This window comes from Acinonyx jubatus, chromosome B3 (genome assembly GCF_027475565.1).
Source record: "Acinonyx jubatus isolate Ajub_Pintada_27869175 chromosome B3, VMU_Ajub_asm_v1.0, whole genome shotgun sequence".
NCBI classification, from domain to species: Eukaryota; Metazoa; Chordata; class Mammalia; order Carnivora; family Felidae; genus Acinonyx; species Acinonyx jubatus.
In genome coordinates this window covers 2,803,613-2,826,544 of record NC_069386.1, presented here as the reverse complement: position 1 = coordinate 2,826,544, position 22,932 = coordinate 2,803,613, and the positions used below count along the sequence as shown (strand labels likewise).

Sequence of the window (22,932 nt, the reverse complement as noted above, 5' to 3'; positions counted from 1 at the left end):
GACCAAAAATTACACTACCACCCGTGGCACGAACAGGTTGACTCGGAGAGCCCCGGCTGCCCTAGCTCTCGGCAAATCAGAGAACTCATTACAATAATAGCGGAGGCCGTGCGCTGAGCCCTTAGGTGCTGGGCGCCATGCCCAGCAATTTACAATTAATCCTCCAGAAGCGTTAATAATTTACTCTCTGTGCCAGGCATTCGCAGGCCTCCTGACACTTGTCTAAGGCGTCTACTCATCTTACAGATGAGGAAACTAGATGCGGGAAGATGAAGCCAGCCTCCCAAGGCCCCGCAGCCAGCAGGGGGCAGCGCTGAGATTTGAACCCGGGCACCAGACCCCAAGCTTGCAAACGCCAGGCGAGCCCGCCGCCTGATGGAACAGAGTACGTACGGGTTATATTTCCCATTTACAGACGCCGCCCGAAGCATCGGTGGAGCGTGGGGCTAATCCCTGAGCGGCTGTGCTCACCCGGCACCGCACGGGCGTCTGCGTGCGGTTTCCCGGGGGGGGTCAGGAGGGCCGGAAAATGCACAGAAGCACAGCTAGCCAGCCGGGCGCCTTCCGCCAGACCAGGAAGACCAGGCTGCGGAGAAACAGGACACTTTGTCCTCCTTCATCAGAAACACATTGCTTCCAGGAAACTCACCCAATCTGGTTTCGGCAGAAGGACGCGCTATACGTGCCCTGGGATCTGCCCCGGCTGGCCCCGGGTGTTCCCGGGGTGGCCCCGGTGGCCACGGAGGGACCGGTGCCCGTTTCCACCGTGAGAGGCCAGCCGGGTGTGTGCTGAAGGGGACTGAGCTCCAAGGAGTCTGCCACTAAAGGACTCCAGGCTGTGGGCTGTGGGCTGTGGGCGGAGACGGAGAGGGAGGGGGTCCAGTGAGAGTGACGGATCGGGAGGGAGATCCCTTCAACAAAGAGACATTTTCTGAGCTCCAGCCCCGGGCCAGGTGCCTGGCAGTGAAACAGAACGTCCCCGGTCGGGGAGGAAGACGGTCCAGCCATCGAGGGGTAAGTGCCTTTGAGGAAAAGACTTCAGGCCCAAGGCCCTGACCTACTGGGGGTCAGAAAAGCCTCTGCTGAGACTGGGGCCCTTGGGCATGTCCAGGCCGGGACGGGTGAGCCCTCTGCTCTGCAGGCCACCAGGGGCCTCTACCTGCTCCCCCAGCAGAGTGACCCGAGCTGCTTGCACTTGACCTCCTCAGAGTTTCCCCTGGTCCCTCCAGCCTCGTCCTTTCATTGCCTCCCCTCCTCCTTCTCCTCCTCCTCCTTCTTCTTCTTCCTCTTCTTCCTCTTCTTAAGTTTATTTTGAGAGAGAGAGAGAGAGAGAATCCCGAGCAGGCTCCACTCTGTCAGCACAGAACCTGACGCAGGGCTCGAACTCATGAGCCCTGAGATCATGACGTGAGCCCAAATCAAAAGAGGGAGGCTTCACCAACTGAACCCCCCAGGTGCCCCACCACGCCTTCTTCTTACAGGTGGGCTGTCCGCCCCCCCACCCCGCTCCCCCTGGTCCCTTAGTCACCACCCTGGGGGGGGCGGTGAACAGGAAGGAGGAGGGGGAGATCCCACTGGGCCCCTCGAGGGCACCTGCGGGCACCGGGCACCACACCCGCGCTGCCGGGAGGAAACGGCCCCGTCAGGCGTCTCCACGACAGTGTCCCTTCCCGTGGCCCGTGAGGCCAGGGTCTGGCGCAGCCTCCCCGGCACGATGGCGGGACACCGCGGGACACGGGAGGGACCTGGCCGCTGGGCGTCTCTCTCTGCACCCGCGAGCAGGCGCTCTCGCAGGCACCGCCAAAACGCCTGGTTTGAGGTTCTCCCCAAGCTTGAAACTCTTAGCGGGTGTACATGGTTCTGGAACTTTCCCGACTTTTCAAACCAGTGTCTTGTGGGAGGACCTAGCACAGGACTCCACGGAGGATGATGGGACCCAGTGCGTGGAGACGCTCCTGTCGTCTGGCAGGTGGAGGCTGGGGATCAGGGGGCAGGCCCCACAACAGTGAAGTGTGCGGACCCCAGTGGGGTCCTGTGATCCACGGTCCTATTTGTCCCAAGACAAGACAACGTGAAGACCACAACATTCCCATCGAGATAAACAAAGTCACGCGTGTGCCCCAGGCGCTCCCCCTGAGCACGTTGGTGACGCGTGCCTCTTGCATTGTGGCCAAGAGTCCAGGACGGATTTCGCCGCCCAAGTGGACGGCTTTTCCAGGGCCACCTCGGGGCTGCCTCCTGAGACCCGCCGGGGACAGTGCCCAGCGTCCTGAGCGGTGGCAGAATTTCCCGGCAGGCTCGGCAATGTTGAGAGAAGGCAAATACTTTCCCTGTGGCTCATCGTCTGCTCCTCCGAAGCGCGTGGCCTCGCCCCCTCGTGGGGCTGCTTCGGGCTTCTGGAACGTACGTGGAGCCCGCACCCGCAGGGCTATTCGTTCCTGGACGCACGCGCCGTCCAGGGCGAGGCAGCTGTGAACGGGACCGAGGGTGCCCGGCGTGAACGGGAGGCGGCCAGTGCTCCCCACGCTCCCCGTGGCTAAACATGTGGTCTGAATGAGGCCGTTCGAGATGGTTTTCAAACCACACCGCTCTGTGCACAGACTCCGATTGGATCCTGGACCCAGGAGACCAAGCGCAGGGCACGTGCTGGAGACTCCGGGGGAAGCCTGGGCGCAGCCGGCGTATCAGGGGATGAGGAAGTCGGCGCTCGTCTTGTGTGCTGTGGTGACAGGGTTTTGGCTTCAGCAGGGCCGTGGCCTTGTTTCCTAGACGTGCAAATCGCAGTGTCTGACTCAAGATCGGCGTGGCCAACTGTGGTTTATCCTCTCCGCAGCGTATTGTCCTGCCCTTCCTCATCTGCTGAACATTTGCATAATGGAAAGTAAAGAACCAGACCAAGGTCCCGTGAAAAGGGAAAAGAAAATGCTCCCGCGACGTTGAGGTCAAGGAAAAGCAAGTGTGATGTGGGGAGAGGTCCAGGTCCTTCAGTGAGGGCAGCGCCCGCTCCCCCGACCTTCGGGGCTGGACGCGGCTTCCTTCCTGCCTCGGACTCTTCTCCTGAACGTGGAGACCCTGTTGCCGCAGAGGCAAACTCCGGCGGGTCCTTCCTCCATCCTCTCGTTGGGCAGCTGGTTCGTTTATCCAGTCATTCAAGTACGCTGTTTTGCTGCTGTCTGTGCCGGGTGCTGGGCGTGCAGTGACGGTGGGCACAGTCCCTTCCTCTCTGGAGCTCCTGATCTGTGGGGGAGGCAGGTGTCAGTCCGAAAGCTGTCAGGATGAGTGTAAAATGACAAGCAAACCAAATGACAAGTGCTATAAACGAGAGTATGGAAGAGGGGCGGGTGGCCGAGCCAGGAAGACCCAACAAACCGAGTTTGAAGGGAAGAGAGGGGATGTGCAAAGGCCCTGTGGCTCGGCTGGAGGCAACATGGCCCCCGTGAGGGAGGACGGTAGCGGCACAGGTGGGGATGCTTGGTCCGCGGGCTACTTCGGCTTCTGTCTCCCAGGTTTGGCGATTAACTTCAAGTTTGTCTTCCGTTTTGGTCACTGACTTGCCCCTACCCCAACTCTCCGTGGTTCTGCACGGCTTCTGAGCGTCAGACACACCCTCCACCTGGCCCCTACTAAGATGTGCGCTCTGTGGCCTCTGTGGTGGGGTCCCCTCGCCCCTTACCAGGCCAGGTTGCTGGGTCTGAACCCGAGGTTCTCATCCGCCGGCACTGTGGTCGTCTGTAGGCTGGGGGAGAGCCGGGCAGCCCCACCTCAGGCCTCGTCTCCACCTAACCCCACCGCCCTGCATTTTCACTCGGCCTGACTGTTCCATGTAAACGTGACAGGTTCCCCGCGAGGGACACTGTCCCCAGAGCTGCACCCCCAAAGGCAGAGCGCGCCAGCCTCAGCCATTTCAATGCCGACCCTGCCACACCCTGGGGTTGGGCTGGAGCCGGGAAGCCATGGCTTCTCCTCTGTCTCCCTTCCTTCCCGGGCCTATCAAGTGTCCTCTTCCTGTCTGGAAGTTTCCTGGCACACCATCTCCTCGTCCCTGCCCGGGTCCCACACCCCATGACTACTAGGGGTATCTTCCCCACATTCCAGAACACATTCTGTGGACCTCAATCTACAGGGTTGGCTCTAGATATTTCCACAAATAAGAGAGTATTGGTTTGGGGCACCTGGGTGGCTCAGTCGGTTGAGCGTCAGACTTCGGCTCAGGTCATGATCTTGCGGTTTGTGGGTTCGAGCCCCGCGTCGGGCTCTGTGCTGACAGCCCGGAGCCTGGAGCCTGCTTCGGATTGTGTGTCTCTCCATCTCTCGGCCCCTCCCCTGCTCATGCTCTGTGTCTCTGTCTCTCAATAATAAATAAACGTTAAAAAAATTAAAAAAAGAGAGAGAGTATTGGTTTAAGGTCCCCCAAACCACATCTTCTTAATAGCAGCACATTCAGTGAGTAGCACTGGTTAGGATCAGGCCCCCTCTGGAAGGTTCCTTCTGGACTCCATAGAGCTACTTCCTTTTTGACCTTAGAGCCATCCTGGGCTCGTCCTCACCTAGATGTCTGCCTCTGGAGTCTTCAGTCTGGTGGCACCAGCTCCTGACTCGTGACGGAGCCCGGAAGGGTCTCGCAGAGCCTCTGTGTGCCCCTTGGGTGTTCCTGCTCGGGCGGGCAGGCATGCCGACCCATCCCAGGCCGGGCCCTGGATCCTGGCTCTCTGCCCCCCTCTGGTGGTGCCCTGCCATATTGCCCTGCCTGCCCTGGCTTGGCCCTTGCGGGGGGGCACCAGCGGCCAGCCCCAGCCATTTGGCCCCATGGGAGAGGCGTGAGCGCGGTTAAGACCCCATCAAGGTGGCCCTCGTCATATGAAATGGTGTTTCCCCCACTAACTTGTTGCCAGGTTAAAAATCAGGGAAGGGTAAAGGCCAAATTACTCACGGAGTCCCTGGCACCTGCCAGGCCTTTAGTGAACACGTGCGTGTGTTCCGCAGGAGGGCGATGAGGGCGATGAGACCGGTGCCGGCGTGGGCGGAGCTGAGCCGGGAAGTGAGCGTTCCAGGGGCTTGTCTGAGTCAGAACGTGCAGGAGAGGCAGAGCCGGGATACAGGACCACGGCCCGGAGCAAAGAGAGGACAGGGAGGGCGCGGACTTCTGCTCTTCGTCCCAAAGGAGGCAGGATGGCAGAATGTCACAGGCTTCCTTCCGACGGGGTGGCCTCCTCCAGCTCGCCCCTCCCTCCACCTGCCCCACACGCAGAAATCCGCATCCGTCCAGGCCCGGCCGCGCCAGCGAACAGTCACGGCTGTGCTTCCCTGTGTGGGTCCCACGTCCCGAGTCATACCATCCCAGGGCTTCAGTGGGACGCCACCTGGTCCCTCATCCAAGTGTTTTGACTTTTTACCATCTGTTTGCTAGTGAGAACTGGACTTAATGAGGCAGATCTAGACTTCGATCCTGACTCTGCCTTTTACCAGCTACGGGAGCCCGGGGCGCTTCACCCGACCTCCGAGCACTTTGGTTCGACATCTGTGCAAATGGAAATCATGAGCGTGTCGCTCACGTGCTGTCGTGGGGATTAAATGAGATAAAATATACCAAGGGCTTAGCACAGCTCTGGGCACATAGTAAGGGCCCCGGTCAACGGTAGAAGGTAGTGTTAGAATAAAGACCACTTCTCTCTCTCTCTCTCTCGAGCTTTAGTTGTGTTTTTGTTTGTTTTGTTTTTCCAGTCATATTTGCAAGAATGGCATAGATTTGAAGCCATAACCACTCCTTTTTCTTAAGTTACTTATTTATTTTGAGAGACAGGGTGCACACACAAGCAGGGGAGAGGCACAGAGAAAGAGGAGAGAGAATCCCAAGCAGGTTCTACGCAGTCAACACAGAGCCCAACGTGGGGCTCAGTCTCATGAAGTGTGAGATCATGACCTGAGCTGAAATCAAAGGGTTGGAGGCTTCACCGACGGAGCCACCCAGGTTCCCTGAATCCAAAATCACTTCTAATGTAAATATGTTTTGCAATCAACTCTCTCCCTTTACATTTAGTTTGGTTAGATTTCGCTTCTAAAAGATGAACATCTCTGCTGTTAATTCTGTTCGTGTTTTCTTTGATTACTTGAAACCTGAGAAAATTCAGGGCACCTGGGTGGCTCAGTCAGTTGAGCATCCAACTCTGGATTTTGGCTCAGGTCACGATCCCAGGATCCTGGAATCCAGCCCTGGTTCGGGCTGCAGGCTGAGCACGGAGTCTGCTTAAGATTCTCTCTCTCCCTCTCCCCTGTTTGCATTCTCTTTCTCTGAAATTAAAATTAAATAAAGCCTGAGAAAATTCTCATTCCTCCACATGTCTGATACATCACTCTTTTCTTAAATAAGTTTATTTATTTATTTTGAGAGAGAGAGAGAGAAAGAGCTGGGGAGGGACAGAGAGAGAGGGGACAGAGAATCTGAAGCAGGCTCCGAGCTGTCAGCACAGAGCCTGATGCTGGGCTCAAACTCACGAACTGTGAGATCATGACCTGAGCTGAAGTCGGATGCTTAACCGACTGAGCCACCCAAGCACCCCCATCCCTCTTTTATACTCCTTGTCGTGATAAAGCGATATATAAGTGAGCAGTCAGTGAGTGGAGCTGGGAAATACATGAGCTGGTTTCCCCAGACGTATCATGGGGGCCTCCCCTGCCAAGGAGGTGACGGAGATTGATAATGGAGAGGAGGCCCTGGGGCAGGTTTCCAGCTCAGCACTGGAGACATTTGGGGGCCAGATGACTCTTTGTTGTGGTGGGGGGGAGCATCTATCCTATTCATGGTAGGATGAAGACACTCACCATCCTGGCCTCTGCCCACTAGATGCCAATAGAGCCCTCAGTTGTGCCAAGCAAAAATGTCTCCAGACATTGTCAAATGTTCCCTGGGCGGCAAAATCACCCTGGATGGGACCCGGCCAGGCTGACCGTTGCCCTGAGGCCTCAGTCTTAGTGTGGCGGTGCCTCAGGGCACCCAGGTTATCACAACCATAAAATCAGCTGGATGCAGCCGTTGACGGAGCAGAAGGCCTGCTGTGGGCACAGGTGAGTGATGGGGCCGCGGTCGGACTGAGGGAGGATCTCATGGAACATTGCTCGTTAGAAAGTAAATATTGATCGTTTGGGGCAAACTGCTTTCAGGAATTTTTCCCGGTGGTCAGTGTGTTCAGGTGATGCCGATCCTGAAGACGGCTGCCTCGGGAGGTCTAGAAACACAGTGAACCAGGCAGAGGCAGGCCTGGCTGGGGTGGGATGTGGTTTCTGAAGACAGGCTCCCCCCTCCGCCCCTGCCGGCCACCTGCTTGCTCTCCCCTCCCACTACATGTGGTTTCAGCCATGTCCTGTTGTCCAACACTCTTCACTCTACCTCCAACGGTGACCATTAAACAGACTCGTCCTTTGGAGAATGAGCTCCCTGCCTCCGCTCCCTCCAGCTTAGGCCATGCTCTCCGGATGCCCAGGGCCTCGGGACCATAGCCCATTCCCACGGCTGCTGGTCCCACGCTGGACCTCGGAAGAAAGGTGGAAAGTCACAGTTCAGTGTTCGATTCTTGAACCGGTCCCAGCCCCAGGGTTCCTGACTCAGTGAGTCTGGGGTGGGGTCAGGGGATTTGCGTTCCTAACGACTCCCCAGACACTCCACTTTCTTTGATAACCACTACCTGAGAAACGCGAAGAACACGATGAAACTGGGGACAGCCGGGTGATGCGCCAAGCTAGGCGGAAGATCTGGCCCAGGAGGCCCAGTCCGTCTCTGGCCTGAGGGCGCTGCAGGGCCCCAGGGGCAGCTTCTGGCGTCAGGATTCCCATGTGCCGGCGCAGGGGTGCAAGCACCTGCCTTCCAGGCCGGGAGAGCCCAGGGCCCGCGTCCTGACCTGCAGGACGCGGGACTTCAGTGCCACATCTGGGAAAATCCGGGACATACCACCCCGCAGGCGGCTGCCAAGGGGTGGGGCTCCACGATGCCCTGCCCATTTGGTGGGCGTGTCGATCCCACAACCCCGCCCGTCCCTGCCCCTCCAATCACAGCTCTGGAGCCTTGGGCCAGCCTCTCAGGGAGGGGCCGGAAGAGGAGGGTGCAGCGACACAGCAGCCAATGGGAAGCCAAGAGGTAGGGATGCTCGGTCAAACTCCTCCAATCACCTGCGGCGTAAGCTCGGGGTTTCACCCACGATTGCAAAGCCGCGAACCTGGGCATCCTCCTCTGTCCCACCCGGACGTGGATGCAGGGCCGGGCTGTTGGGTGTCAGAGTGATTAGTACTGGACCCTGGGGTCGGAGAGCTCAGTGTCCGGGTCCTGAGGCGGCCGCTTGCGAGCTGGATGGGCTTGGGGCACGTGACCTCCCTGGTAGGTAAAAGGCGGTCCTACCCCGGGTCCGCGGCGTGGCGTCGGGGGCACGCGGAGCCGCGAGCGCAGGCCCAGCGCGCTGTCGGGGCTCTTCCCTCCCCCCGCGCTCACCGAGGGCCACCTCCGTCTGTATAGACGACGCGGAATGTGCTGTGCCCCCAGATTCCCAGGTTGAATCCTACTTCCCGGTGGGGTGGTTCCGAGGTGGCGCCCAGGGAGGACATGGGGTCACATGGGTGGAGCCTGCGGGACTGGGGTTAGTGCCCTTCTAATAGAGACCCCAGAGAGCCCGGGGAGGGGGGCAGGGTCCCACGTGGGGGCACAGCCAGAGGGGCGGCGAGCGGGACTCAGCAGACACCTTATCCCGGACCTCCCGGCTTCCAGAACCCGGAGGTGCCAGCTGTCACTCGCGGAACCCCGAGGTGTAGACTGTCACCTGAGCCCCCTGCCTGTGGTGTTCTGTCCCAGCAGCCGCGGTGGACTTAACACAACCTCACCCCGGCCATTGCACCTCCAGCCCAATGCCACAAAACCCCGGGTCACTCCTGAAGAGACGGTGGCCCCGATGGCCCCGGGGACTGATGTGGGACTGCCTTCCAGGAGCTCGGACATGGAGGTCACCAGGACGTCCTTTCGTAGACTTCCTGGAGGTGGTTTGTGATGAGTGTCCTGAGCCAGAAACAGATATTGGGGAACGAGGGGTCAAGTTTCGAAAGGTGTCCCCAGATCTTCCCTGGGGTCCTTGGAAGGTGGTCGAGGAGAACCTGTCACCTCCCCTCCCAGCTCCCTCTCCCCATTACTTCTGCTCTTTCCAGCTCTCACGTCCCCAGGCTACGCAGGAGCCCGGTGTTTGTCTCTGTCCCTCAGGTCAGCACCCACGGAAGAAGGCTGTCTCTGAATCCAGCTCTGGATGGGGCTTTGGGTCCCTCGCCCCTCCCCCTCTTTCAGGTCTCTTCCTTTTCTCTCTGCCCCTTTTCCACCTCGGTTCGGCTCCCTCAGTTTCCCCTCTTCAAGATCCGGTCGGGTTTTGTTAGGAGAGGAGCTGGGGAACCACAAGATGGGGGACCCGGGATGGCCCACAGCTGGAGGGGACGCTGGGCCAGGGATGGGAACCATGTCATTAGGCTGTAGGGTTAAGACGTTTTTCCTTTCTATGCTTTGTGACCAACTTTTTTTTATTTTTTATTTTTATGATTTGTCATTGTTGAGATGGGACAAAAGTCACATTCAGACTACGTCACATGTCGGTGGTGTTGAGAGGCAAGCCAACCCAGCAAGAGGGGATCCCTCGTTCCCTCGTCCCAAATTTCTTCTCCTTTGCTCTTCACCCTGCAGTCTCTGTTCTCCTGTCCTGTCCATGCGTCCCGGGAATAAAAGGAATGACCAGTAAAACCCCGGCTGGCGGGGAGCAGGGCGGGAGTGTTTCCGTGTGTGTTGTCGGGCAGGGAGGGTGACAGTAGCTCCCAGATCCCGGACAGGAAATACCACAAGGTTTTGTCCCTTCCGGGCACTGGGCGCATCCTGCTGCCCACAGGGGTGACGAGGGACACAGACCCAGCGGAGCACTGCCCAGGCACAAATGCCATTCTTAGGAAGTAAGTGTCCTTCGTGCCAGGCCGGCCGGGCTGAGGCCTCTGCCAGATGCTCGAAATGGGACATCAGTGGTGTCCTGGGAATCTAAGGATTGAAGCTAGACTCTGTTACCGTTGCAGCCCCACAGCGGACGAGATGTTCACTGACCTCACGGCCACGGCGGACACGCAGAGGCTGTGTGAGAGCTTCTGGATGCACAGAGTGGCGGGCAGAATGGGAGACCAGGTGAGCAGGGCCCCGTACTTGTTGGTGAGGAAGGACACCAAAGGCAGGGGTACGTTTTGATGATGCCCCTGTAAGGCGGCAGAGGGGGAAGTGGGGCCGCTGGCGTCTCCTGGGGGTTCATCTGAGAAACTGGGGCGGCCTGGGCCGGTGTCCAGCCATGGTCTGGGCAGAAGGCTCGTCTCTTGACTCTTTAGCGTGTCTGTGACCAGAAGAGGGCTTCTCTGTTGCCTCTCTTCTACATCAAAATACAGGATTGTGGCTAGGTAATTAGAAACTTGGGGTTTCTTTCCCCTGCTGGACCGCAGGACCAAATTACTCCCATTCTTAGTGTGGGCCGCTGCTGGGCCATTTTCCCGAGTTCTGAAATGTTACATATTTGTCCTTGCGATGGTCCAGTTTGTGGTGGTGAATGTGCAGTTATCCAGGAAGGTCTCGCATTGTTTTCTTTTGCTTTCCATCGCGAGGCTGGAAGGAACTCAGCCCCTCCTACCAAGAGCTGCGCAGTTGGTCTGACAAGTAATTAGCCCGTAGAAGTGAGTAAGAAGCCTGCCTTCCAGGGGCCACGGACAGATTGGAGCGCCCCCGGGGGCACTTGGCTGGGCGGGAGCACCTGGAAAGCAGGTCAGATTACGAGAGGTAGAGGGTTGGGAGCCCTTCCCGACACCCCTGAGCATTCCTCCTTTGGGCACCTGCTGTCTCGTGTTTTGGTCCCTGTGGGTGTACAGATGTCTGAAGAGTGAGCTTTCAGAGATGAGCAATGATGCCAGATTCCATGTGATAGAATTACAGGCTGTCCGAGGTGGAGGGGCCCTTTGAGAGCAAGCTGACCCCCAGACCAGAAGTCCCAGGTACCCAGCTTGCTTGGTGCCATAGCCGGGTGGTGAGCAGAACCAAACGTACCAGCTTGCCAGCTCGTGCTTCTTTCCCACCATCTGCTGTGTCCGTGAGGAGTCGGGGGAGCAGGGGAGGGATGCTCACCCGTACTGTGTGCCGGGCACGGGGCTCAGCGTCGTCCAAGTTCATCGTTCGCTCGGTGCTTCGGGAGTACTTCTTGACCCAGGTTTAAGCTCCAGGCCAGTGGCCTTCAAGTATACATCTAGGGACCTTAGGTGGCTGTTGAGTATCACTCAGGGACTGACGTCTGTGCACCGTGGAAGAGGGAACCCGTGGAAGCACGGTCAGACGCCTGCTCTTCGGGTCCTCTTCTTTCGTCCTGGAGGGTCGGGCCCAAACGTGGTCCTCAGGAGCCCAGGCAACAGTAACAAAACAGCCACGGAGACCAGCACCTCCCGAGCGCCGAGGGGCGGGCGCTGGGCACAGCGTCCCAGTCTGTCCTCACCTCAGCCCTGTTATCATCTCCTCGTTTCCAGAGGGGAAGATCAAGGGCCCACCCAAAGTCACCCGGCGGAGACAGGCTGAACACCACGTCGGCCCGACCGCAACGCCGGCGGTCCGCACCACTGACCCGTGCTCTCAGCAGACCGTGCCTTTTCACTGCAACACGGAACACCACAAATTAATTACCGACAGAGCAATTATAGACGTGTTCAAACAAATTGCAAATATGAGTACAAGTGCACTCTATTTACAAAGCCCTGGAAATGCTGTTTGGGAGTTTAGAAAAACACACACTAAGGGGGGGGGGAAAAAACAAGGAAGAACTCAAAACCGAATTTACAAATCGTTTGTACAATAATAACGAGAACTATGTATCATAACAAAAGATGAAAACTCAGCAGAAAAACTAGCAAAGGATGTGATTAGGAAGCTAAAAAAAAGAAGTTGCATACGTGGCCCAAAATAAATGGAGAAAAGTTCAAATTTTTGGACTAAAGAAGCAGAAACGGAAGCAAGAAAGGATTTTGGAAAACGACAAAACCCGGTGTGGGGGATGCTGTAGGGAGACAGACGGTGAGGAAGACACTTTCCTGTGCTGTAATGGGGAGTGTAAATGCTTTTGAGGACAAGGACCCTTTAGTGGCAATTTTAGCCTTAAAAATATGTATAACCCTTGACTGTCAATTCCGCTTCTAGGGATTTACTCTCAGGCAATAATCTTTAACGTATATAAAGAATTTTCTATTAAATGTTCACCACATTGCTAATGTCAGCAAAAATTTGGCAAAACGTTGAAATTTGGCAAAACAGTAGGAATTGTAATAAGTAAATATACCGTGCATATAACGGGAAACTAAGTTATCTATTACAATGGTGCCATGTAAGAATATTCAAGGCATTCCAAACACCTGTAATAGGTTGTTCAGTGAAAACACAGCTTAAAAACTGCAATGCGGTGTAACCCCAATTCTAAAGCACTCCTGACCTTCCCCAGGTGATGAATGGTAACATCACCGAGGGGGGATAAGCCCATTTCGTGTGCATCAGGAAAGGGTGTACTGGGAAGACGCATCCCCCCCTGGGGCATGTGTACCCCAGAATGCATAACCTGAATCATTAACATGACCATTAACATGATCATGATGGGTGACACCTCCCCCCCTCCCCTGCCCTGCCAGCTGCGGGACACCTATGAAATCACTGACCGCTGGCCTGGCTGCTGAGTCAGGAAAACAAGTTACTGTGGAGGACAGTTTTAGGACAACTGACGTCGTCTGAATATGGACTGTGGGCTAGATATCGAGAGATTGGTGTCGATGTTGGCACTACGGTTACCTAAGAGAACTACCTTATTCTTGGGAAACAGACCCTGAAACATTCGGGGGTAAGGAGCCTCCCGCTTAATCGCAAACGGTCCAGAAAATAAATATCTGTCTGTGTTAGAGTAGTATGTTGTTAGAATCGTCATTTTAATATCCGCAACCACACGGAATATATTTAACGTGACAGCAACAGTATCTGTGGGTCTGTCTCCATTCATAGGGAGACAGAGAAGAGGGAGAGCAGATCCGGGTGAGGCGCCTGGGGAGCCCCTCGTACCGTCGTTGGGACGTCTCTGCAAGTTTGAAGCGACGGCAGGACTAACGGTGACAAGAGGCACATGAGCAACGGCGACGTTACTCACACAAGCGGCAATAATACTTTCTCCTTGGTGGTGGGATCACGCTCGGCGTTTATTTCCGTCTCTCTGCAGACACGTGTTTTCGAACATTGTCCGCAGCAAGCGTGCAAAACTGCGTTTAGCTGGTTCACCGAGCAGTCTCAGCTCTGGGGGCGTCGCTGGAACTGCCTTAGAAAGAAAACCCCCCAGTCGCAGCCGCGTGCGTTCTCTTCAGGTCCTCGGTGGCATCTCATAAACGTCTATAAGCTCCACAGTCACTGTAATTTTTAAAGGACTCTGGCACAGGTTACACCGTCTGTCCCCTGTCCCCCTGAGAGCTCATCCTCTTGCCCCAACGCTGGTCTGGCCTCAGCCTGAGGGAGGAGGGGACATCTCCCTCCGCTGCCCCGGTCACCCTCCACTCTGGTCTCCGGGGTCGGGACCCTTCTGGCCGCTTCTCCCAAGGGTCCCTTGTGGGAGCTCTTCGGGGGGCCTTGAAGGGACTTCCTACCATGGCTGCTGTGCGCAGCCCGTCACTGCTCTGGGTCCCTCAGCCAGCGGGCAGTTCATCCCAGTACCTACCGGAAGGCCCACGGGTCAAAGTGTCCCCAGCTGACCCGGCACCCCCACCCCCACCCCAAGCTGGGTCCTCCTCTGGCCTTTCCCACCTGGGTACGGGCTCCCAAGTGACCCCTCCATCCTCACTCGCTTCCTCACCCGTGCAGTGTACCCACCACGTCGTGTCTGCTCTGTTCCTGAGTATTTCCCCAAACCACTCAGTTTTCCCGCCTTATTTTCAGGTCACGCTTCGGTCACACCCCCTTAGTCCTGGTGCCCACAACCTGCGGTGATCTCTTGGGCTCCATCTCTTTAGACGTACCCTCGTCTCTTCCTCTCTGTCCCTCCCAGCCCCCTGGCCCTCTGTCCGTGGCCTGCTTGCCTCCTCTGAAGCTTCTGGTCCCGTGAGCGCACGGCTGGGATGGAGAAGGTCCTCAGGGGCACGGGTCGTGCAGATGGGGTTCCGAGTCCATGGGCAGTCCTGGATGAAGACGGGAAACCATCCCTACCCGCCCCAGTTGGAGGGAAGGGATTTAGGGTGGGTGTGCGGACCGGCTGCTCCCGGGCACGGGGGTCACTGAGCTGCTCCCTCGGTGTCCACAGCCCTGTCTGGATTTGCCCAGGCTCCTCGGTACCTCGTCCCAAAGACAGTCGCATGTGGGGATTCGTGAGAGTCGGTCGGAGATGCTTTTGGAACTTCCGAGATTCAGCTCCTGCACGTGGTTACTGGTCAGCAGAGGCAGACAGAGCTTAGTGGGGTCTGCAGCTCATGCTTGAGGGGTCCCCCAAGAAAACACAAATTTTCACATCCACGGTGCAGAGCCGTGGGGGACCCCACAAGCCTAGTTGCCTTAGCTTCCGGGTCAGTCGGCCTTTCTGGTCCGAGGCTACAGCTGAGGACAGCGACAGCAGGGCCACGGGACCCCCGTGGTCAGGGCGGTGCTGAGGTCGCGACAGGCCACAGTTGCGCCAGGGCCTCCGACTCGGGTCGGGCAGGCTCGGGGCGCGGTCTAGGCTTTGTGTGTGTCATTAGCTGCGCGGCCGTGGAAGATTGTTTCAACTTGGCACCTCGGATTCCTCTTCTGAAACTAAGTGGGGTCACTGTTCTAAAAGGTTCCCCATTCCCCTTCCAGAAACGCATTCTTACAGCTGAATTCAAATGACTCCAGCCCGTTTTGTGCCAGTGAGGAAAGAACCAAGTGCTTATAGTGATGATGATAAAAAAAAATCTGGGGGCCCCTGGGTGGCTCAGTTGAGCATCCGATTTTGGCTCAGGTCATGATCTCACAGTTTGTGGGTTCGAGCCCCAGCGTCGGCCTCTGTGCTGACAGGAGCCTGCCCCTGTCAGAGATTCTGTGTTTCCTCGCTCTCTCTCTCTCTCTCTCTGCCCCTCTCCTGCTCACGCTCTCTCTCTCTCTCTCTCTCCTTCAAATACAAACATTAAAAAAAACTTTTTTAATTTTTTTTTTTTAAATCTGTAGCTTAACTATCCCAGGCATGAAAAGCATGGCGTAACCCTCACTCCCGCCCCACTTGGGAAAAGAGCACTTCGTCGTGGGCTGGGGACTCCCTCTGCTTATCTCAGGAGAGTTCCCTGGCCACCGCACTAGCCCTGAGGGCGAGGGCTGCCTCCCCCACCCCCCCCCCCCGCCAGTCTCTCTCAGACCCAGCCGGACTGGAGTCCAGCCTCGTTCTTTTGCCTGCAAATAACCAGGTTCCCAGTGCCAGTTATCGAAGAGACTGTCTGTTCCCCCCGAATATTCTTGGCTCCCTTGACAAGCATCGGGTGGCCACTCAGGCAAGAGTTTCTTTCCGGGCCCCCCATCCTGTCCCCTGGTCCAGGTGTCTGTTTCTGTGCCAGGTTCTTACCATTTCGATTACCAGAGCTTTGTAATATATTTTGAAATCAGGAAGTGTGATGCTTGGTACCTTCTCAAGACTGCTTGTGATGCTTCAGGGTCTTCTGTGGTTCCATAGAGGTTTTAGGATTGTTTGTTCTATTTGTGTGGAAAATGCCATTGGAATTTAAAAACAAAATTTTTTTAATGTTTATTTATGTTTGAGAGAGACAGAGACAGAGTGTGAGCAGGACAGGGGCAGAGAGAGAGGGAGACAGAATCCCAAGCAGGCTCCAGGCCCTGAGCAAGCCGTCAGCACAGAGCCGGACGCGGGGCTCGAACTCACAAACCGCAAGATCATGACCTGAGCTGAAGTTGGAGGCTCGACCGACTGAGCCACCCCAGCACCCCTGGAATTTTGATCGAGATGCATCGGGTCTATAGGTGACATCGGGTAGGATGGACATTCTAACAATATTAACTCTTCCAGTCCGTGTAGACTGGCTATCTTTCCATTTGTGTCTTTGTCAGTTTTTTTCATCACTGTCTTACGGAGGTCAGTGTAGAGATCTCTAACTTTTGTTTTTAAAGTTTAATTATTTATTTTGATAGAGACAGAGACAGCGCAATGAGGGAGGGGCAGAGAGAGGAGAGAGAGAGGGAGGGAGGGAGGGAGGGAGAGAGAGAGAGAGAGAGAGAGAGAGAGAGAGAGAGAGAATCCCAAGCAGGCTCCACCCTATCAACACAGAGCCTGACTCAGAGCCTGAACCCATGAAACCGTGAGATCACGACCTGGACCGAAACGAAGAGTCTGACGCTCAGCCGACTGAGGCACCCAGGGGCCCCGAGATCTCTCACTTTTTGGTTAAATTTGTTCCTAAGGATGTTATCGTTTTTGGTGCTATCGTAAAGGGCATTGGTTTCTTTATTTCTTTTTCGGGTAGTTCACTGTTGGTGTGTAGAAACACAGCTGATTGTTGTGTGTGGATGTCGTGCCCTCGCAGTTTCGCCGCATTTATCCGTCCTGACGGTCACCGGGTAGAGTCTTCAGGATTTTCCTCACGTAAGATCACGTCATCGGCAAACAAATGACTTTCCTTCTTCCTCTCTGATCTCCGGTGCGTCCTTTCTCTACCCACTTTGTTGAGAGTTTTTATCCTGAAAGGACGTTCAGTCTCACCAAATGCTGTTTCTGCTTCAACTGAGATGATTGTGTGATCTTTATCTTTCGTTCTGTTACCATGGTGTCCTATATCACTCACAAAAAATTAACTTGGACTGGATTAAGGGGTTATATGTAGGACTTGAAAGTGTAAAACTCCTAGAAGAAGACATAGGAAGAAAGCTCCTTGACCCTGGTCTTGGCCGGGATGGTTTGGAAAGGGCACAGAAAGCACGTGAAACAAAAGCAAAACCGAGTAAGTGCTGCTTCGTGAGACTAGAAAGTTTCTACACAGCAAAGGAAACCATGAACGAAACGAAAGGGCAGCCTACCAAACAGGACACGGTGTGTGCAAACCATCTATCTGATCAGAGGTTAATTTCCAGAATATATGAGGAACTCCTACAGCTCCATTGCGGAAAGATAAAAATCGGACTTCAAAATGGGCAAAGGATCTGAACAGACCTTTTCCCAAAGAAAGTATGCAAATGATCACCAAAAGCCTGAAAAGGTGCTCGACAACACCAGTCAGAGAAATGCAAATCGAAACCACAATGGGGTGTCACCCTGTACCCCTTAGGAAGGTAGAATCCAAACAAGAGACAGCAAGTGCCGGTGAGGACGCGAGGACGCGAGGACGTGGAGAAAGGGGAGCCTCCTGGCTGTGGGTGGGAATGCGAACCGGGGCGGCCGCCCTGGAGCACAGGATGCAGGTGCCTCAAGAAATTAAAAACAGAACTGCCCTCATGATCCAGCAGCCACACTTCTGGGTATTTACTTGAAGAAAATGAAATCACCAATTGCAGAGAATATGTGCACCCCCATGTCCATTGCAGCTCTGTTTACAGAGGCTGAGATATGGAGACAAGATAGGGAAGGACCCTAAATGCGCACCCAGGAGCGGATGGGCGAAGAAACGTGAGATACGTTACCTATTATTGTGTGTCATCAAGGAGGAGATCCTGCCATTTGTCGACGTGGATGGACTTCGAGGGCATTGAGTTTCCGGGAATAAGGCAGACAAAGACAGATCCCGTAGGATTGAATGTGTGTGTGGAAGCTAGAGGTGCTGACCTCCCCGAAGCAGGGAGTGGACTCATCATTGGTCACTGCTGGGGGCGGGGGGCAGATAAGAAGACGTGGGTCAAAGGGTACCGGCTTCCAGTGTCAGATGAGTAAGTTCCAGGGAGCTGACGCACAGCATGGTGACGGGGGCGAACACTACTGTGTTGTGCGCTCGAAAGTGGCTAAGAGGGTAGATTTGAAATGTTCTCACCACCACAACAGAATGGAGATCATTTGAGGTGAGCGATGTGCTAACTACCCCTTTTGTGGCAAAGATTTTATAACACGCGTGTATTATCGAGTCCTCATATCGCACCCCTTCAACTCACACGGCGTTGTGTGTCAGTTATACCTCAGTAGAGCTGGGGAAAGACAGACGTGGGGTCGGGGGCTGAGAGGAAAGAAAGAGAAGAGGAACACGAGGAGAGTCCCCTTTTCCATCCTGGGTTCATATGTGACCCACGAAGTCAAGTGTTGATGTAAGCAGAACGGGTCTTGACCCCCTCCCTGTGTGCTTCTTTCTTTCTGGGGCCCCTGCCCTCGGTCCCAGAGGCTTAACTTTAACCCCCCATGACCGCCTGGGCCTCCCTGACCACACACGGTGGCCCTTGTCCCTGTCGCATCCCACACGCGCCCTCCCCGGCCCTCAGTCCATGTGACGGCAGCTGAGGGCTTGCAGCAGAGAAAGCCGGTTGAACTAGGGGTTTCATTCTCGGGCACCTTATCCCCGGGGAGTAAGTAGCACTTCTGTGGCCCATCTACATGGGTTCCTACTTGTGGGAATATCGGACAGAATAAGGAAACGAATGTGAAACTGGGCTGAGTGGACGAAGATCATTTCTGGAAAGGAGGGTCAGGTGCCCCCCTAGACATGGACTTGTATTCGTGGCGCCTCCCCTCTATCCCTCAGATCCTCTCGTTCTCTGAATATTCCAGGTCTCTCCCCAGATGGAGGGGGGCGGCAGGGTCTGGGTGGGGAGGAGGGGGGCAGAGGCTGTTCACAGGTGCGGTTCGTCTGCAGGCTGGATGCCCCCTCGTGAGATGCGGGTCTCGGGGACGGAGGCAGGAGGGCTGGAGCGGGGGAGGGTGAACGGGCCGGAGAGCCCAGAGCCTTGCTGCCTGGAGGTGACTTCGAAAGCCCTACTGACTTAGAGCCATGGTGTGAGCTGTTAGAAGTTGCTTTTAAGGGGGCCCCTGGGTGGCTCAGTCGGTTGAGCGTCCGACTCCTGATTTCGGCTCAGGTCATGGTCCCAGGGTCATGAGTTCAAGCCCCATGTTGGGCTCTGTGCTGACCGTTGAGCCTGCTTGGGATTCTCTCTCTGCCCCTCTGCCCCTCCCCTGCTTGCTCTCTCTCTCTGTCTCTCTCTAAAAAAAAAAAAAAAGAAACTTTTAAGAAGGATCCACTTGCTGGGGATCAGGTCTGACTGCACAGCTCAGGGAAGGGAGAGTCAAAGCTCTGAGGGTGGTTGTCCCAGGAAAGCAGACGTGGCCAGGGAACACCGGTGCCTTCCGGGGAGACACTGGTGTTTGGAGGGTGGGGAAGAACATTAGGATTCTCGTAATACTGGCAATGGTCTGAGGACTAAGGCTGTCCTCGGCAGGGACGGGCGCAGGCCGACAGGGCGGGGGGCGGGGGAACCACGTAGCCAACAGCTCAAGGGACCCTACGGCACACTCTGCTTGTCACTCACACGTTCCGTCGTGGGTCTATGTTCATACGGGCACACCCGTGTGTGAATGTTTCCTTCGGGTAATTTCTGAAAAGTGGGGTTAGAGTATCAAAGGGTATGTGCGTTACTGACCTTGGCAAGACCCTGGAAGCATGCTGGAATGAGAAACCGCATTTGATGAGAGTGGGGAGAAGCAGGCATTCCCTGTTGCCGGTGGGATTGGAAGATGCCCCCTTTCTGGAAAGGAACGTAGCAGTCCGGCAGGCTTTGACATCTAGCGCGATCCGCGTGCCTGTCCGGTGTTTCCGTTTGGAGTCCGTCCCAAGGAAGTAAAGTAAAGATGGGCAAAGATATTTTTGCTAGGCTCTGGGCAGCATTGTATGTGGTGGTGAGAAATGAGCGGAAACCCCCCCCCCCCAAGTTGTGGTGTCAGGGGACTGGTGGAGTAACACAGGACATGTCTGGGCACTAGAGTGCCCTTCCTTCAATGTCGTGCTGTTCAAGTGTGTTTACGGACGTCGATGGTCTCCACACAGCGCGTGCGAGTCGAGGCTCCTGGGGCTGAGATGTGCCCGCCGCCCTCAGCTCTGGGCCCCCATTTCCTTTCTGAGTCAAGGTCAGTGGTGGGGCTCCACGGGGTCCCTGCGGCCCCTCCCCGGGCCGGATCGGCCTCCACGAGGGCTGATTGATGGCTGGATAGGGACACTTTCCCCTAGCCGTTCCCAGCACTAACACGCAGTGTCCACTGTTCCATCCATGTGGACATCTGGGTCCCGGGGGAGGAGAGACCCGAGGCTCCAGGCTCAGAGCGGTGTGCGGGAAGGGATGCGGGGGCTCCTGGCAGCGTGGGCACTGGCTTCCACGGGCACTTCTGTGCCCCCACCCCCTCGCCGGGACTGATGGACGGACACTCAGCGGTCAGAATTTTATCCCTATGTTCTTATCTCCTCTGTACTTTTTCTAACCTCAGGATTGGGGTTGTCTCTAACCCTCCCCGCCCTTTTTTTTTTTTTGCTTCTGAGAACATCTCAATGTTTTCCCTTGAAATCTAAGGAAATCGGTGGTGCCCAGTGCCCACACTCCACAGCGTTGGAGGAATTCTAGGACCCGTGGAGCTTCAGGGGCGTGTGGGGGCGTGAGACCGGGACGTCCAGCGGGACCGGGCCTGTGGGCTGTGGCTTCAGTGCCCGCACATCCCTCCCACTGAGGGAGCGAGGGCTGGGCTGGGCGGTGACCAGGCACGCCTCGGTTGGCGGGGACTCGCTGATCCGCGTGCGGAACGTCTTTCCCAGCAGCGCCCGGTAGTAGACCGGACGGCAAGGTGCGATTCCTCTTGTTCTAGGACAACTGATTGCGAAGACAGGTGGTATAATGTATTTGATCATTTGAATTAAAGTAATAGCAATAATACTAATAGCCATGACCGTTTGTTGAGAAACATAACATACTGTATGTTACCTGTCAGACACCATATATTCTGCGTTCTGTGCTACATACATGTTAACATCGTTACACCTTACGTGTTACTTATTATTTAGAATATATCGTAGCCAGAGACTAGCAATTGTATCCTTCCTGCCTCAGCTTTCCTCATTGCCAACTCAAATCCAAATGTGAGTGGTTGGGTTTTGGGGGGCGGTGACGGTGGCCGGCAAAACCCTAGCCGTCAATTTCTGATGATCCGTTAGGGTTTTGTGTTTTCAGGATGGGGAAGGCAGGGAAGTGGCCTGAACCCTGGGCCTGGGAAGAGTAATGAGGCGGAGTTATTGGGCTGGTGGGGACTCTCTGGGTTGGGGGCTGGGAGGGGCACTGTGCGTGCAGGTGACGGTCTGGACAGGGGCGGTAAGTGGCCTTGCTGAGAACCGCGAGGAGCAGGGGACAGGGGGCCAGTGCTCACCAGCAGCCAACGTGGGAGCCCAGGGCCCCTCCTTGCTTGGGAGTTGGAAGTTGGGGCACTTCTTGAAGGGTTGTTGTAGGGTTCGCTTTGACTGTCGGTTCGGTTTCCCTGAGGGCCAGGTGAGATATGCGATGACAGAATTAGGGTTCAGGAGAGACACAGTGGGCCTGACTGCTGACAGCCATGTGGCTCCCAGAACCAGGTCCTGGCCAGGCGTCCCGTGCAGCCATGAGAGGGGGCCGGAGAGTGTCCCACTGGAGAGGAGACGGGGCCTGAGCGTCAGGGCGACCCAGATACTGGCCCATGGGGCGTGTCCAGGGCTGGCGAGACCACACCTGGATTTGTCCTTGGCTCCGAGCGCCCCAGATGCCCCCTTTCTCAGCCCCCCGGGGACCCTCTCCCCTAAGCCCTGCCCTCTTTCCTTCCCTCCCCACCCGGGTGGCCCTGAGCCTCCTCAGCCTCCTTGTCCTGCCTCCAGCCCCTGGAGCCCAGCCGGGAGGCTCCACGACCCCCTCCTCCCCAGAGCCCCCCTGCCGGCCTTCACCCCACCGCCAGATGAGTCTCCCTCCGTGGGAGCATCGGTGGATGTGCGGCCCTGCGTCTCCCACCCCCGCCAGCTCTCCGTGAAAGCCTGGCCTGTGCGGGCCGTTCTGAGCCAGGCAGGGAGGTGCGGGCGGGCGGAGACCGCACGTAGGGCTGTGGCTGCCTCCCCTGCGTGCCACTCCCGGCCCGCCAGCACGCACCCGCTCCGCGGACCTGCTTCCAGGCCCGAGTACCCGCCGGGAAGGAGACAAACAGCTGTTTTCCGAGGGTGCTCATGAGCGGCTGCTGTGCTCGTGGTCACCCAGGAGACACGACTGTCCGCAGCAGGGCCCACGCACCCCCGGATGGAGGGCACGGCGTGGCCCCGTGGGCTGGCGTGCTCTTCCGGGCCGGCTGTCCTGTGGGAGGAACCAGCTGTGCCGAGGGCCTGGGCCGCGCAGCCCCTGTGTCGAGAACTCGAGTGTCCGCGAGCTCCAGGCACCTGTCTTCCCCGGGGGGGGGCCCTGGGCGCGCTTCCTCGGACCTGGTGCACCTGGTCCCCGTTGGTCGCAGGGACCGGGTCACCTCTGCGAGCCTCTCCTGCCCCTGGCATCCCCTAGGACATGCAGGCTCCCGCGCCTGTTCCACGCAGACCCTCCAGGAAGGACACGTGGACATCTCCATGCTCCCCAGGTGCCCGAGACCCTCCCCGCAGCCGGCTGCCCACGCTGACCGAAGCTCCGTCTCCCGCTCTGTGCCCCGCAGTTGCTCCCGTATCCCCACCAGAGTGATCCCTAGGCACACACGTAGCCTGGTTTGTCTGCCAGTGGCGCGGCCCAGACGTCCCGGGCCATCACGCATTGGCAGAGCTTCTTCGGGGAGCCGTACACGCGGACAACCTGCGGCCTCCCCTGTGACGTTCCCGTTGGCCAGCCTGCCAGGAGGGCTGCCCCGGCCCTTCGGCCCTTCCGCCCACGCGGCCCTCAGCCTCAGCCGCTTTGCTGACGCTCTCCCCTCTGTGTCCCAGTCACCCCTTCTC

The 22,932-nt window shown here is 56.8% G+C and overlaps 1 long non-coding RNA gene across 4 annotated transcripts in view; it reads left to right on the top strand.

Moving 5' to 3' along the window:
• Positions 1–8,122: 8,122 nt before the first annotated feature.
• LOC113601979 (uncharacterized) overlaps positions 8,123–22,932 on the top strand; it is a 30,992-nt gene continuing 16,182 nt past the window's right edge. The window contains exons 1-2 of one of the 4 annotated variants that reach the window (XR_003423355.2): positions 8,123–8,365; positions 10,078–10,183. This is a non-coding gene — a long non-coding RNA (uncharacterized LOC113601979). The remainder of the gene's footprint in view (positions 8,366–10,077; positions 10,184–22,932) is intronic. The other 3 variants (XR_008298927.1, XR_008298926.1, XR_003423357.2) reach the window with 3 other exon arrangements.